The sequence below is a fragment of the Bubalus bubalis genome, chromosome 11 (genome assembly GCF_019923935.1).
Source record: "Bubalus bubalis isolate 160015118507 breed Murrah chromosome 11, NDDB_SH_1, whole genome shotgun sequence".
NCBI lineage: Eukaryota > Metazoa > Chordata > Mammalia > Artiodactyla > Bovidae > Bubalus > Bubalus bubalis.
The window spans coordinates 40655062-40670019 of NC_059167.1; the positions used below are offsets into that span (position 1 = coordinate 40655062).

General features: G+C 42.4%; 1 protein-coding gene across 11 annotated transcripts in view; it reads left to right on the forward strand.

Moving 5' to 3' along the window:
• The window catches only part of SEMA6D (semaphorin 6D), a 58577-nt gene that overhangs the window by 4269 nt on the left and 39350 nt on the right, over window positions 1–14958 (forward strand). The gene's annotated exons all lie outside the window — the stretch shown is intronic.

A 14958-nucleotide genomic window follows, 5' to 3' on the forward strand; every position in this document is an offset into this window, starting at 1 on the left:
GTATACTTATTTCTCAAACTTTTCTTTTCTATTAAGCTTTTGTTAACTCACCCAGATTAGCATTTTAACAACCCTGAAGTGAACTTCTGCCATTCTCTCTACTTGGACACAGTATGTAGATCATCCATCATTCTGTCCTTGGCTACAACAGGCTGCTGGCTCCATCACCATTTGGAGCTACACAGAATCCATCCGACTGTGAACAACACAGCTGGCTACAGCAGTTTTTTCTTCCACACCACTGGCAGCATTGTCTGGCTGTGGTAACTAAAGTTAACACCCAGAACAGGAAGTTTCCATTGTTTGCCAACCTGTGCTGTGCCCCTCACCCACTTTAGGGGCGGTGGGGGGGGCACCTGCAGAAAGACCCTGCTGGCTTGCCGTGGCCTGTTCCACTTAAGAGGAGGCTTGCCTCAACCGTACAGGACTCACAGGAAAGCCTCTTCAGACTTGATACAATTAAATCATCAGAATTACAGAATTAGAAAGAGTCATTCAGTCATCACTCATCCTAGACCTTTAAAACTCAGTCTACCGAAAAGGAAAAGAAAATAATGAAGTGCCTTTAGCTGGTGATCCCGAATGACTGAAACAGAAAAAGACCCTGTCTGGTTGTTTGAAGAAGTGAACACATCATTGTTTTATATCTTATCACAAAGAACATGTAATGGACCTAATATCTGAAACCCAAGCCTAATGGAACCCAGTGCATTCTATAACATTTTTTTTCTCTTCCTTTTACTCAGTTAAGATACCTGTTACAGTAGCCATTGCTTATTAAAGCGAGAATGGCATGAATTAGGTGGACATGTTTGTAAGGTTATGTTGCCAAGCTTTTAAAAGAAAAAGACTTTATAAGTACTGTTTTTGGAGTTTGATATAGGAAGGGGAAAAGACCTTGATGCTGGGAAAGATTGCAGGCAGGAGGAGAAGGGGACGACAGAGGATGAGATGGTTGGATGACATCACCAACTCAATGAACATGAGTTTGAGTAAACTCCGGGAGTTGGCGATAGACAGGGAGGCCTGGCGTGCTGCAGTTCATGGGGTCACAAAGAGTCGGACACAACTGAGCGACTGAACTGAACTGAACTGATAGGAAGGGGAGAGGGTCTCATAATTTGGTGGGAGCTAGTCTTCTCACCCCTTTTTCTAATGTTTACTAATGAAATCAGCTACAAGATACCTGGGATGATGTGATGATGATGGTGGAGGAGAAAGAGGAGAAAGCAGCGACCTTGACAACTGTCACTTATCATTAGTCTGCTTACTAATTTCTAGCTACTACGCTAAGATCTTTATCTTAATTATGTCCTGTAACACTCAGACAGCTGGAATGATTAAGGCGGGTTCTGTTATTTTCACTGCTTTATCAAAAAAGTGGAAAAAGAAACTCAAGCACCTGAGAGGTTAGGTCACTGTCCTGAGATCATAGAGCAGGAAAGTAGTGGAGTAAGGATTTGAACTCAGGTCTGCCTGACATCTCAGCCCACCCTGCCATCACTGCACTGAGTTGTTTTCAGGAATCCGGACCCCCAGGCAATTTTCTGACTCCTTGATTCTTCTGACATTCTTTTTCAATGAAAGAGTTCTATTTTGAGGGTAATCTTTGCATTGATTGAAATGATATGTGCAGAATATGTATGCTTTTAACTTTTGGCCTTTCTCTGAACGAAACTGTATTGACACACTCTTCCTCATTTTAATTCTTGTTAGGCAAATAATTATGACATACCCTTCTTTTCAAGTGTCCTAGGGTAGTATCTTCTCCCACCATTTTTTCCCTGTTAGGTTTTCCTGTCCAAAATTGCATGGCACAGGAGAAATGGCAGTATTCATCACTCTACCAAAAAGTGCTTCTGCATCAGGGTGCAATTGACATTCATTTCCCTGATCTTGGCAGGTGAAGATCCATTATGTATCTTTGTCCCATTTCCCAGGAGTATTTATGGGCCCCATCAGCAAAGACAGTGAGAGCTGCAGCTGTTCAAGCTTTAGTGGCATGACGATGAAAAGTGTATTACTGAAGTTTGACTGCATATTATACTATAATATACACTTTTCTTACTTATAGCTGAGGGAGAATCCTTTTACCTCTGTGAGTAATCAGATATGTTGTTTGAGAAATCATCATCCATGCATCAGCATTTTTGGTTGATCTTAAAACAAATACACATTACCACTACCTATAGTGCTGAAATTTAAGGTTTTCAACATTTATTTATGGAAAGGAAATACGGGTTTTAAAAAGTCCAATATGTTGGTACATGTATAAAAAGTCCTTGGGAAGATCTGCAATTACTTAGCCTATTATTGGAGTCTGTATTTAAAAATAAAGTCAGGAGTTTCTACTCAGGCGAGGAACTGGCACATATGAACCAGAGCAGATGAAGCTCTTTGAGAAAATAACACTTCCATTCCCAGGAGCCAGCTGTCAGTAGACCAGGGACGCAGACTCCCCCAGTGCCTACACTGGTCGAGGCCTCCTTTGTCATTAGAAGGGTCTCTGGAAACACTTTTTGGTCTGCAGAGTTGTCTACATATATCAGTAAGTCCCCAAACCTCCCCTGGGTAGTTGGTAGATCAAGTAAATGTATTTTTAAAACTATTGAAGAAGAAGGAGGAGAGATAGAAAAAGGAGGGATAAAGAATGTTGCAGTTGCTTCTGTTTTTGTCATTGCTGGGGTAACCATTTGTTCATACAGCTAATTTTTACCAAGTGTCTACTCCGTACAAGGAGGTGCCAGGGTGGGGAAACAGTTCAAAGAGGCACTGACATGGATCCAGAGCTCAGGGCTCTTACTGAGTGGTGTATTGAAAACGAGGTAAACACACAGCCAAAATAAAATGGCCAGTGTCTTAAGTGCCAGAACACACACGGACCTATGGAAATTGAGAGCAGTGAGAAGTTATTTCTGGCTAGGGTGGTCAGGGAAGGCTTTGTGGAGCGCTGATATTTGAGCTGGTCCTTGAACTAGGTAGGATTTGGACAGGTGGACACTGAGGCGCAGTAGGCGAGGTGCTGAGAGGGAGGGCATTCCAGGCATAGAGAACAGCTTAGGCAAAGGCCCAGGGATGGGGGTGGGGGGTCTAGCTCACTTGTCCTCTTCTGAGTCCTGACCTAGACTTGCGTTTCAGGTGTGAAGAAGCAGTTTGCCATGCAAATCCACAAATATTTACTGAGTGTCTCTGGTCTACTGTACTGAGCCGATCAGCAGATGGCCCTGCAGCTTAAGCCATCAGAATGGATGGGATCAATCTTGTGATGATTCAGAAGTTTGCTTCGTGATCAGAGCTAAAACCCCCACATCAACTGCCAACTGGTTCGGTGTTACACAGGGCATGGCAAAGGACCACGTGGTTTGCCTCATATTACCCTGCAAGCCGGTTGCCCCCACAGAGGGGTTTATAAGACTCAGACTAGAAGGTTGCTGCATCATGGGCTTCAGCTTTTTGCTTTAACTTGAAAAGACTAGGTGTAGACTCTTAACAAAGAACACGTTGCACATGTAGATATGGGTTTGGGGAGGATGTGGAGACAGGAAGTGGAAGAGAGAGAGCAGCAACTTGTTGAAATTGTGAGAAAAGCATGAGTTGGACTCCAGGTGCTCCTTCGACTGCAGGCCCCAGGACCTTAGACTGTTTTATTCAGCCCTGTAACTTAGCAAGAGTGTGTGACACATAGTAGACATGTTGCAAATATTGTAGTAAACACGTTAATTGCGTCTTAACTTCTTATTCAATTGTAGTTATAATCTATCATGCCTGCTGAAGTGTGCAAGCAATGGGGTTGGAACTCGGGCAACCTTCTCCTGATAGAACAAGTGAAACAGCAGCAGCAAACAACGTGGAGTTACTAGTGTAATACTTCCCTTTGGAAGACCCATCCTTGAGGGACCCTGGGGGTCTAGCATCCCTTCCTGAGTCTGAGCTTTGAGGATAACCCACCCCCCATTAGTGGCTCCCCCCATCCTGCCTTCCCAACTCCCTTACCTTCTCCCTGCTTCCCCCCATGCCCATCCCTCCTCTATGTGGGGCTGTTTGGGTATGAGGATTCCCACACCATTATTAACCCCTTGAGTTACCATAAATTGTAGTCAATCCACAGTTACATTAAACAGTGGAGGTGATAAGCTTTCTGGGCTTCCCTGGTGGCTCAGTGGTAAAGAATTCACCTATCAATGCTGAAGACACGGGTTCAGTCGACCCCTGGATTGGGAAGATCGCTTGGAGAAGGGAATGGCCACCCATTCCAGTATTTTGTCTGGGAAATTGCATAGATAGAGGAATCTGGCAGGCTATAGTCCACAGGGCTGCAAAGAGTTGGACATGACTGAGTGTCTAAACAACATAAGCTTTCTGAGAGGAAATACCAGAAGTTCTCAGTAGTATAAGCACGAGAACACATACTAAAGGAAAAGTAAAATGAAAACAATTACATTAAGGGATGATTAAGCCAGTTGCTTGGCCAAGAAATGCTCCAGTGGTTCAATTTTCCTTGGTATATATACGTCTTTTATAAGTTAACGGTTGCATGACAGTCTGAGAGCAGATTCTTAGTCTAAAGGATCACTGCCAATGAAAGATCAATCAGAAATGATAAGATAGGTCAATGGGGGAAAAGGGTTAAGCATATACAAATTCAGTATTAGGAACTTTTCAGGAATATTCCAGTGACATAAAGCAGAGAACCTGTTGGATTTAATAATTAGTCTGGCTCCTACCCAGTTACTTTCTGAAGTGAAGGGAATGTTGCCTCCCCTTGCATAGAACACAGTTGCCTTCCAGACAAAACCTAAAATAAACTGTCCTGGCTCAACTTGCCTAATAATAACAGCTAGCCCTCACCGTATGCTTACCAGGTGCCATGACACTGTGCCTGGTACTTTATGTATATTATCTGATTTAATCCTTATGCTACCCCTGAGAGTGGAGGATGGATGAGTAGCTAACTCAGCATTTATTAAGTGCTTACTATGTGCTTGATACTCTTTGAAGTGAATATATTAAATCTTCTGGTCAGAATTCTTTGAGGTGGGTGCTACTGTTATTATTCCTGTTGCACAGGGGAAAACAGGGATGGCAGATTAAGTAATTGGTCCAGGGTCAGACAACTAATGAGTACTAGAACCAGAGGACTTGGGCCCGTGAGAAGCAACTTAGTACAGCGGTTAAGGACATGAACTCTGGCACCAGCTTACTGGGGTGTGAGTCCTGGCTATGTGATCAATAAACTGTGTGATTTTGTGCAAATTACTTAACCTCTCTGAGCCTTAGTTTCATGACATGAAAGGTGGACGATGATGAGTGGTAGCCACCTGGTAGGGTGTTTGTGAGACGTACATGAATTAATATTTGAACGGCACTACTTGGCCTGTAGTGAATACTATATTTATCTCAGTGTCTGTTAAGTAAAAGTAAATGCAGTCTGGCTCCAAGGCCCATGCTTTCAGCCCTTATACTATGCAGTCTTTTCACATGTGGTTCTGTCCTATCTCTTTGACTGATATATAGACCTTGAAGCCAGTTTTACAACCAGCTCTCCTCCACCCCCACACACTACGCTTGCCACACATTCAGCCAGACTGCAGAGGGGAATTTGGCAGGGGAGCTCCAAGGCCCTCGAGATGTACCCAGACCTTGATGCCTAGTTGCCTAGCCCTGACCCAGATAGCAGCCATTTCAGATCCATGATGTCAGAAATCTGGCTCCACGGCTGGTTGGGCTGAAGGACAAAATGTAGGTGATTGGCATGTGTTCTATGCTGTTTGCCCTCGAGGCCAATTAAAGCCTGAATAACATCATGGAAAATCAAGCCCGTTGCTGTCATACCCACATCTTGGATCTCTACCAGTGGTCCTCAGACTTTAAAATTGACATGCAGATTCCCAGGGCCCCAGCACCAGTGGGTCTGTGTTGTTGGGTCTGGCATGAGGTCCCAGCGTTAGCATTTTCAGCAAACTCCTCAAGTGACTCACATTCTATGGTACCTTGACCACAAATGGGGAAATGATGCTCTGGTGTAGCCAGAGTTTCTCAAACCTCAGAGCACCTGCAGTTTGCCCAGCATCTTGTAACATTCAGATTCCCATCCAAGCAAGGTGCTAGACATCAAGACTAGTGTTGGCAGGCCACTGGGTAGTAGGTTGCAAACCTCTTGCCCACAACACAGGGAGAATACATATGAGCCAAAGGCAACCCAGCCAGCTCATGAAAGAGTCAAAAGAGTAATAAAATCTGCTCAAAGCTGAAGAGACTTTTTTTTTTCTTAGTTTGCAAAGGATCCTCCCGGTGAGCAGAAATTAAGAGAGAAAAAGGGCATTCACTCACTTCTGCTGACTGGCGTATATCATTTCATAAATGGAGTCCTGGTCCAGTATTCATAGCAACAGTCTTTGATTTAATGATAAACTGAGATAAGGGTAATCAAACTTCATGCTTCAGGGCATTAGGTGATTGCCTGCTGCGGTCAGGATGAGATCTTTTCCCTTGTGCTTTGCACAATTGACTAGATGCATTTGAGACAGGCCGCAGGCTATGCTTGCAAGAGCTGGGGCAGGAGGTGTGAGCAAAAAACGCCGCTGAATGAGACCACGTGGGAAATGGCATTGTGTGGGATGAACAACCCCATCATCATTTGGCCTCATCATTTTTGTTTCATTTTAAGATTCTCCATACCCTCTGTGTATATTTCTATAAACCACATGATGAAATCGGCAGCTTGCTGTGTCTGGAATGACTCAGACTCCCAACTTTGGCCAATAGTGGGCTCTCTGAATGACCTAAGGAAAGCACTGTCCCCCTCGGAGGCTCTGGCTCCTCATCTGTGGACTCGCAGTTAAAATGAGCATCACATAAGACAGTGTTGATAAAAGGGCTTCATAAAAACCAAAGTGCCACTCAAATGTAAGGGATCATTATGATACAATGAATTATACTTTATGGAATCACCATTTATCACAATCATAATATAGCCATCTCATCTCTATGTAATGATATCATACATAATGACAGTGAGCATTTATTGAGTTCTTCATTTCTGCCAAGCACTAAAGAGTTTTATTTACATTCTCTTATTTAATCCTCATGTCAGCCCTTTGGGGCACATATTTTTTTTACTCCCATTTTTTAGATAAGGGCACGGATGCTCCAGGAGCATCAGTTAGTTTCCTGTTGCTGTTGTAACAAATTACTACAAACTTAGATGTCTAAACAACAGGGATTTGACCTGACAATTCTGGAGGTTTGAAATCCCAAATGGGCTTCACTGAGCCAAAGTCGAGGTGTCAGCAAGGCTGTGTTCTTTCCAGAGGCTCAAGGGAAAAATCCATTTCCTTCCCTTTTCCAGCTTTTTAGTAGGCTACCTGGTTTTCTTTGCTGTGGCCCCTTTCTCCAAACTCAAAGTTAGCCATCCTATGACTCTGACTTCTGCTTCCATAGTCATGACTCCTTGGATTCTTCTGCCTTCCTCTTCCACCTTTTAAGGACCCTTGTGATTACATTGGGTCCACCCATGTAATCCAGGATAAATCCACCTATTTTAAGATCCCTTACTTAATCACATATGCAAAGTTCCTCTTTCCATATATTACAGTATATTCACAGATTCTCAGGATTTGGCATGGACATCTTTGGAGATGAATGGGAACGTTATTCTGTCCACTACAATTATGTACCTGCTAGGAGCACACAGTGGCAGTCAGAATTCATGCCCAAACCTGTCTGACTCCAAACCGCGTGATGTCAAACCACTCACAATAAAATCTTGATTCATTCAGTGAAAGAAATAAAATGATAGAATCTAAGTAGTGAGGAGGGCCATGTTACTTTTATAATATCAATTGGGGGCTTTTAAATCATTATAATAGTAACAATAAAAATATTAACCTTACTGGTCTTCATGTCCTACTTTGTCCTAGGCATTCTATATGCAGTCATTCACTTTTTTCTTAGGAGGGTGAATATTATTTACCTGAATAACTGAATTGAAGGGTTCCTAAATCCAGCTGTCTTTCATGGGGTGACTAAACAAAGAAAGAGTGGGGGACCATTTTGGAGGACTATGCTGCTGCTGCTGCTAAGTCACTTCAGTTGTGTCCAACTCTGTGTGACCCCATAGACGGCAGCCCACCAGGCTCCCCCGTCCCTGGGATTCTCCAGGTAAGAACACTGGAGTGGGTTGCCATTTCCTTCTCCAATGCGTGAAAGTGAAGTTGCTCAGTCGTGTCCGACTCTTGGAGACCCCATGGACGGCAGCCTACCAGGCTCCTCCACCCATGGAGGATTTCCCAGGCAAGAGTACTGGAGTGGGGTGCCATTGCCTTCTCCGTTGGAGGACTATACAAAGGTGTTTTAATGAAGTTACTGGTTCAGCAAAGGATGGTTGGTCAAAGGTGATGGGATAACCAGGCTCTCCTTTGCTGGCTCTGACACTGTCTCTGGGCCAGTCGGATATGGTTCCTCAGGTGACAGTCACCCCGCCCACTCACAGCCAAGACCATCTCCAATTTATGAGGCTTTCGTGTCCTCAGAGGTCAATCAGGAAATCAGATGCTGTGTTTGATAGGAAGTGTGGGAAGTTATCAGAGATCTCTCCCTCACTCTTTCCTTGTCCTCTCTTCTTCTCTGCCACACACTTAATAGCTAATTTGTGAGGCTTAATGTAATTTTAAAGTTCAAAACATGGTCCCATCACTGAAAAGGCCATCAGAGCAGTTTAAAAAGGAGAGGACAGAGCTGGGAATCTGGAAACCTGGCCTGGCATCACTATTAGCCAGCCAGCTATCTCTGGACAAAGCCCTGGCCTTCTGTGCCCCTAGTGCTCTCTTTAGAACAAAGTGAGGTTGGGATGGGCATCAAAGAGAATCTAAATGATTTCCAAGTTTCTTTCTAGTAGTAGCATTCCTTAATGTTATATCTATCTTTGTATTTTAATTGTCACATAGTATCACATCTATTGGTGATTTCAAAAAATATGAACCCACCTCATGAATGTGTATATAACCATCTGTACAAAGACACACACACACACAAATAGCCCCACTTCTCAAATTTATTATTGCCATTTACATTTTATAACACTTTGCCCTTTTCTTTCAAGATTACTTAAAACTTCATTGCTGCTAATATAGTTTTTATACTCAATTTTCAGAAATATATAGATAATATTTTCAGTTAGCAGTAATTGCACCTCATTCAGCTCTCAGGGGTTGATACGCTACCATGGCACAATTTCCCTGTAATTTTCAGTTACATCCCTGAAGAGCCATACCCCATGGAACACGTAGGACAGGCAGGGAAAATGAGTTTCAAAGTAGAGAGGCCAAGCCTGATTGGTAGAAAGCTATTGCATCTAGTGTTGTAGAAATGTGTGGGGCTACATCTAAGGTCAGGGAGAAAAAGGATACCTTGACTGATTTGCAGAGTCTTCTATGCGAAATAGAGAAAGTGCATGGTAGTCTCAATACAGCACATTTGCCATCTTTGATTTAAATTTTTTTGAGACATTTAGTCCCTTGGACTGCAAGGAGAGCCAACCGGTCCATTCTAAAGGAGATCAGCCCTGGGATTTCTTTGGAGGGAATGATGCTGAAGCTGAAACTCCAGTACTTCGGCCACCTCATGCAAAGAGTTGACTCATTGGAAAAGACTCTGATGCTGGGAGGGATTGGGGGCAGGAGGAGAAGGGGATGACAGAGGATGAGATGGCTGGATGGCATCACTGACTCGATGGACGTGAGTCTGAGTGAACTCCGGGAGTCGGTGATGGACAGGGAGGCCTGGCGTGCTGCGCTTCATGGGGTCGCAAAGAGTCGGACACGACTGAGTGACTGAACTGAACTGAACTGAGACATTTATCTCCCTTAAAACACTCATACGTGCATGCTAAGTCGCTTCAGTTGTGTCCAACTCTTTGCGACCCCATGGACTAGAAATCCGTCAGGCTTCTCCGTCCATGGGATTCTCCAGGCAAGAATGCTGGAGTGGATTACCATGCCCTCCTGCAGGTGATCTCTACCCAGGGATCGAACCCAAGTCTCTTACATCTCCTGCACTGGCAGGCACGTTCTTTATCACTAGCACCACCTGGAAGCCATCCTCATTAATGATCTCTGTATAGGTTGACGAGTATTTAGAGCAGATGCCATCTGGCGCGATGTCTCAGAACAGAGCTTGAATTATCTGACCTGTGAGAAGGCAAATAAGTAACTCAATGGATAAGTAAACTTGGTAAGGATTACTTTTGCCAGTTCTTTCCATTTTCTTTGTTGTTGTAGTACAGTGACTAAGTTGTGACCAACTCTTTGCAACCCCATGGGCTGCAGCACGCCAGGCTTCCCTATCCTTCACCATCTCCCGGAGTTTGCTCAAATTCATGTCCATTGAGTTGGTGATGCCATCTACCATCTCATCCTCTGTTGTCCCCTTCTCGTCCTGCCCTCAGTCTTTCCCAGCATTAGGGTATTTTCCAAAGAGTCGGCAGTCTTGGGCAGAGAATGGGACCACTACGATCAGCTTACATGGAGGAGACTGGTTTATTATTGAAAACATGTACAAAATCAGCATTTTGTTACAAACTATTTTCAACTGAACAACAACAGAATTTGTATTTATACTTTGTTATATATGCATGTTGTATACACGCCGTGTAACATTACATAAACATGTTCATGAGGGCTTACAAGCTAGAAAACTTTGGCATTTGGCCAGAAATATTTTTCTGCCATTATGAAAAAATTTTGCATCCCTGGAACAGCACTATCATTTAATTAGGCAGTTTAAAAATGTAAAAACTATGGCATTGGTGGGCAATGCTACAAAAAAGTGGACAGGATATATCAAATGAATTTGCTCTCATATTTTTTTTCTTTTTTTTCTTCCCTATGGCTTGTTTTAAATGAGACGTAAGATACCCCTGCCAGATTTACACTTTGAAACATCATAATAAATATAAGCCATAATTAGGAAGCCACTTCTATCTGGAGAGGTAGAGACAGAAACATTAACTCTCTTCTCTTCAGTTCTGAGACAAATGTGAGTCGTCATCATGAATGTTACCCACATTTTTGCCTTTCTGTCCCTTAATGAAATATATTGCAGACTACCTGAGTGGAAATCTCAGCCTGGAGAAGTCTTCCTTCACTCTGAGTATAGTGTTCAGCCTCTTTTCCTGTTACAGTAATGCAGTGAATCAGATCCTAAAGCCCCATAAAAGATAGGTGAGGAGGCTCCTCCTTTACCTGTCTTTATCCAAATTTGCAATAAGCTATAAAATTAACCACCTAGATTTTCAATATCAGAAATTGCTACTTTCAGGGTTTTATGACTGCATTTTTGCTCACCAAAGTGAAACTTCACTCAGCCCTTATCAGATAAAAGTCTCATTCCTTAAAGGCAGGCCGTAGCCCTTGCTCCGCTGTTTTGTGTATAGCCAACCTTCCAAAGAACTATTAGTCTTCAGGAGTCCAAACAGTCCTAAAGGCAAATTCTGTCTGATGTGCCACTCGACCTCTTGGAACCTTGTTTTCCTCACTGGAAAATCAGGATAATATATCTCCTTCATTCACAGTTTGATGTTTTGAGGTCTTTCTTCAGGAGAAATATATGCAAAGCACTGAGCATGGTATCTGACATAATAAAACTCAACAAATTGTTGTGTTGTTATTATTACTACTGTTTTCAAATCAGGGATGCTTGGCAATATATGAAATACTCGCATCTGAAGTATTTTGTAGTTCTGCACATGGATAGGCTCTGTAAAATATATCTGGATAGCTACTTCTAAACACAAAGAGAAAAAGAACATAAGAGCAGTTCTGCTAAGAAGCTGGCATTTCTTGAGCACATAAAAGTATTGTAACACTATCACATGTAAAGCTCGCTGCTCACATTTTGGACATGGTACTGGCAACTTACTTATGCTGGGGCTAGGAAATTTTTTGTGTTGTGAAGTATTTTCAGATTATGAATTGTGTCACTTAAATAATGGACCAAGTTCTCAGGGTGACTTACTGTATTAACTCAACCTGTCCCTGGGTCTGAGGTGTAATTTTCTAGCTGCATTCTTTCACTCATTCACCTACACATTCATTCACTTATCCACATGGTAGATCATTTTTGACCTTATTCAGCGTTCAAAGAGATGTTCTTCCCCTTGGCCTTCAAAGAGTCACAGTTTAGTAAGTACTGACATAACTGCAGCCAGGATCAGTTTCATGGATGTGTTACTTGTGCACTCACACTTGGCCCCATGCCCAGAATGTGCTGCTCTAGCCATCTTGAAATTCTTAATAATTTTTGAATAAGGAGCCCTTGTTTTCATTTTGCACTGGTCCCTGCTTATCATGTAGCCTTGCCTGATTGCTCCTTTTTACCAATGCCATTTATTCTGTAGCATCTGAGTAGATAGACATGAGTTGGAAAGAGGCATGTTTTCTGGCTCTGCACACTCAGGCAAGGCACATAATTTCCCTGGGTTCTCTCAGTTGTAAATTGAGGCAGAATAGACGTGGTGTTCAGGGCCACTGCTAGTAATCTGCTCACTTCAAGAGAGTATAAGACATGAGTGTCAAATGATGTCAGGCCTGGGTTTGGGTTATAACTGGGGTGACTAGACTCTCAAAATTATGGTATGGGGATTATATGAGATCAAAAAAAAAGTAGAAGTCAGGACTCTTCTTGAGAAGTTGAGCTGTATAGCTAAAACTTTTGACCTCTAGACTAGGCCTACATGCTGTATGGTGATTTTATAACATAGAATCAAATTGATTCAGCACTGGAATTATTCTGCTCATTTCATTTGGATCTGTCCTTTCCTCTCGATAGATTTTATGCTGATATCCCAGAGGAGATGTAACTCACTCCAGGACTTTTGCCACGCTTAGAAAAAAAATCTATATCTGAGACTTTAAAACTCTAATATACAAATATTGGCATCCTTGAGAGTTCTCTAATATACTGCCCCAGTTTTGTATATTACAAGGTGATAAACTATTTAGCCAGCCCACTGGCATGGGCCACTGACCAGTCAAAACAGACCCCACAATGTGGTGCCAAGTGAATGCTGGTTCTGGGTCTATTCTGTGTAGTCTTTTCTTTAACATTTTTATTGGAGCATAGTTGCTTTACAATGTTGTATTAGTTTCTACTATACAGGAAAGTGAACCAGCTATATGCATACTATGTCCCCTCTTTTTTTTATTTCCTTCCCATTTAGGTCACCACAGAGCACTGAGTAGAGTTCCCTGAGCTATGCAGTAGGTCCTCATTAGTCATCTATTTTATACATAGTATCAATAGTGTATGTATGTCCATCCCAGCCTCCCAATTCATCCCACCCTCCCCTTTCCCCCTTGGTATCCACACATTTGTTCTCTAAGCCTGTGTCTTTATTTCTGCTTTGTACATAAGATCGTCTCTACCAGGTTTTCTCAGATTCCACATATATGCATTAATATACGATGTTTGTTTTTCTCTTTCTGGCTCACTTCACTCTGATGACAGTCTCTAAGTCCATCCATGTGTGTGTGCTAAGTCACTTTGGTTGTGTCCGACTCTTTGTGACCACATGAACTATAGCTCACCAGGCTCCTCTCTTGATGGGATTCTCCAGGCAAGAATACTGAAGCGGGTTGCTGTGGCCTCCTCCAGGGGGTCTTCCCAACCCAGGGATCAAACGCGTGTCTCTAATGCACCTCCTGTGTTGGCAGGCAGGTTCTTTACCACTAGTGCCATCTGGGAAGCCCAGGTCCATCCACGTCTCTCTACAAATGACCCAATTTCTGGGTAGTCATAAACTTAGTTTTAACTTTCAGAAAAGGTGCCCCTCTACTCATGGTGGCCCAAATATCTAGTTCCGTGGTGACCCAGTCTCTCCAAGGTTCAAGAAAGAGGCACCACCAATGAATCTGCATTTACTCTGTGTGAGAACCATGGTTTTTCTGGTTCAGTCATTATGACACTTCAGAACACTTGCAAATTCTGTATTAAAACTTATAGCTGTTGAATGGGAAGCATGGATTTCAGGTATACTCAGGTTTTTTATCAAGTTGAGGTACCAACTTGATAAGTAAATACATATTAAATAAAGACTATCAAAGAAAAACAACTTTAATTGAGATGTGGCAATTATCATTTTTAGATGGATCTTCATTTCTGCCTGGAGCCACCTTCCACTTGAGCAGATTTTAGATCACAAGAGAATTTGGTGCTCCAAGTATCTCTCATCACCCACCTAAACATTTACATCATTTAAGTGGACCTTTTCCACTTTACAAACATATTGTTGGCCTGTTAAATACAGAGATGGGAGGCTGTTCTGTAATGTGAAAGCCCACAAATATCTCCAGGGTAAGCCACAGTACCACGAGCCAATTAAAATCAAAGTCTTGATGCTACAGACTTCATCGCTTAAATATTAAGGAATTTTTACTTTGACACTGATCAAGAGGTGTTAATGTAGATTCTTTTAAACAACTCGATTTAAGGTGTGTATATGAGAGAAAAAATAGTAATCTTTTTGACTTTTGAGAGCTGGAAGTATCATCTCTTTTGGCCTCCTAAAAGTTACTCAGTTTAGGGGTTGTTTATTCATTTATTTTAATTTAATTTAACCTCATTTAATTTTAGTTTATCTTGGTAGAGAACATCTCGACTTCTGCCTGTTTTATTGTGTGTGTGCAATAAGATGCTTAACTTAGGAGCCTTGGAACCAAATGGGAGTTTATACTTTAGCTCCCAAGACTTTTCTTGAGCCCCTAATGACTGGCTGACTGATGTGTTTACATTTATATTAGTGTTGAGTGGGCTGATTCAAAAAGGGCTACAGATGGAGCTGATGTCTGACTTCTTGTTGCTCTAATACCTAGAAGCAGAATTATGGAATTATCTTTCTGTACTATGGAATTTATTTTATGACTAAGAAAAATGGCTCAATGCGACCAAATTCTGAAATGGAGT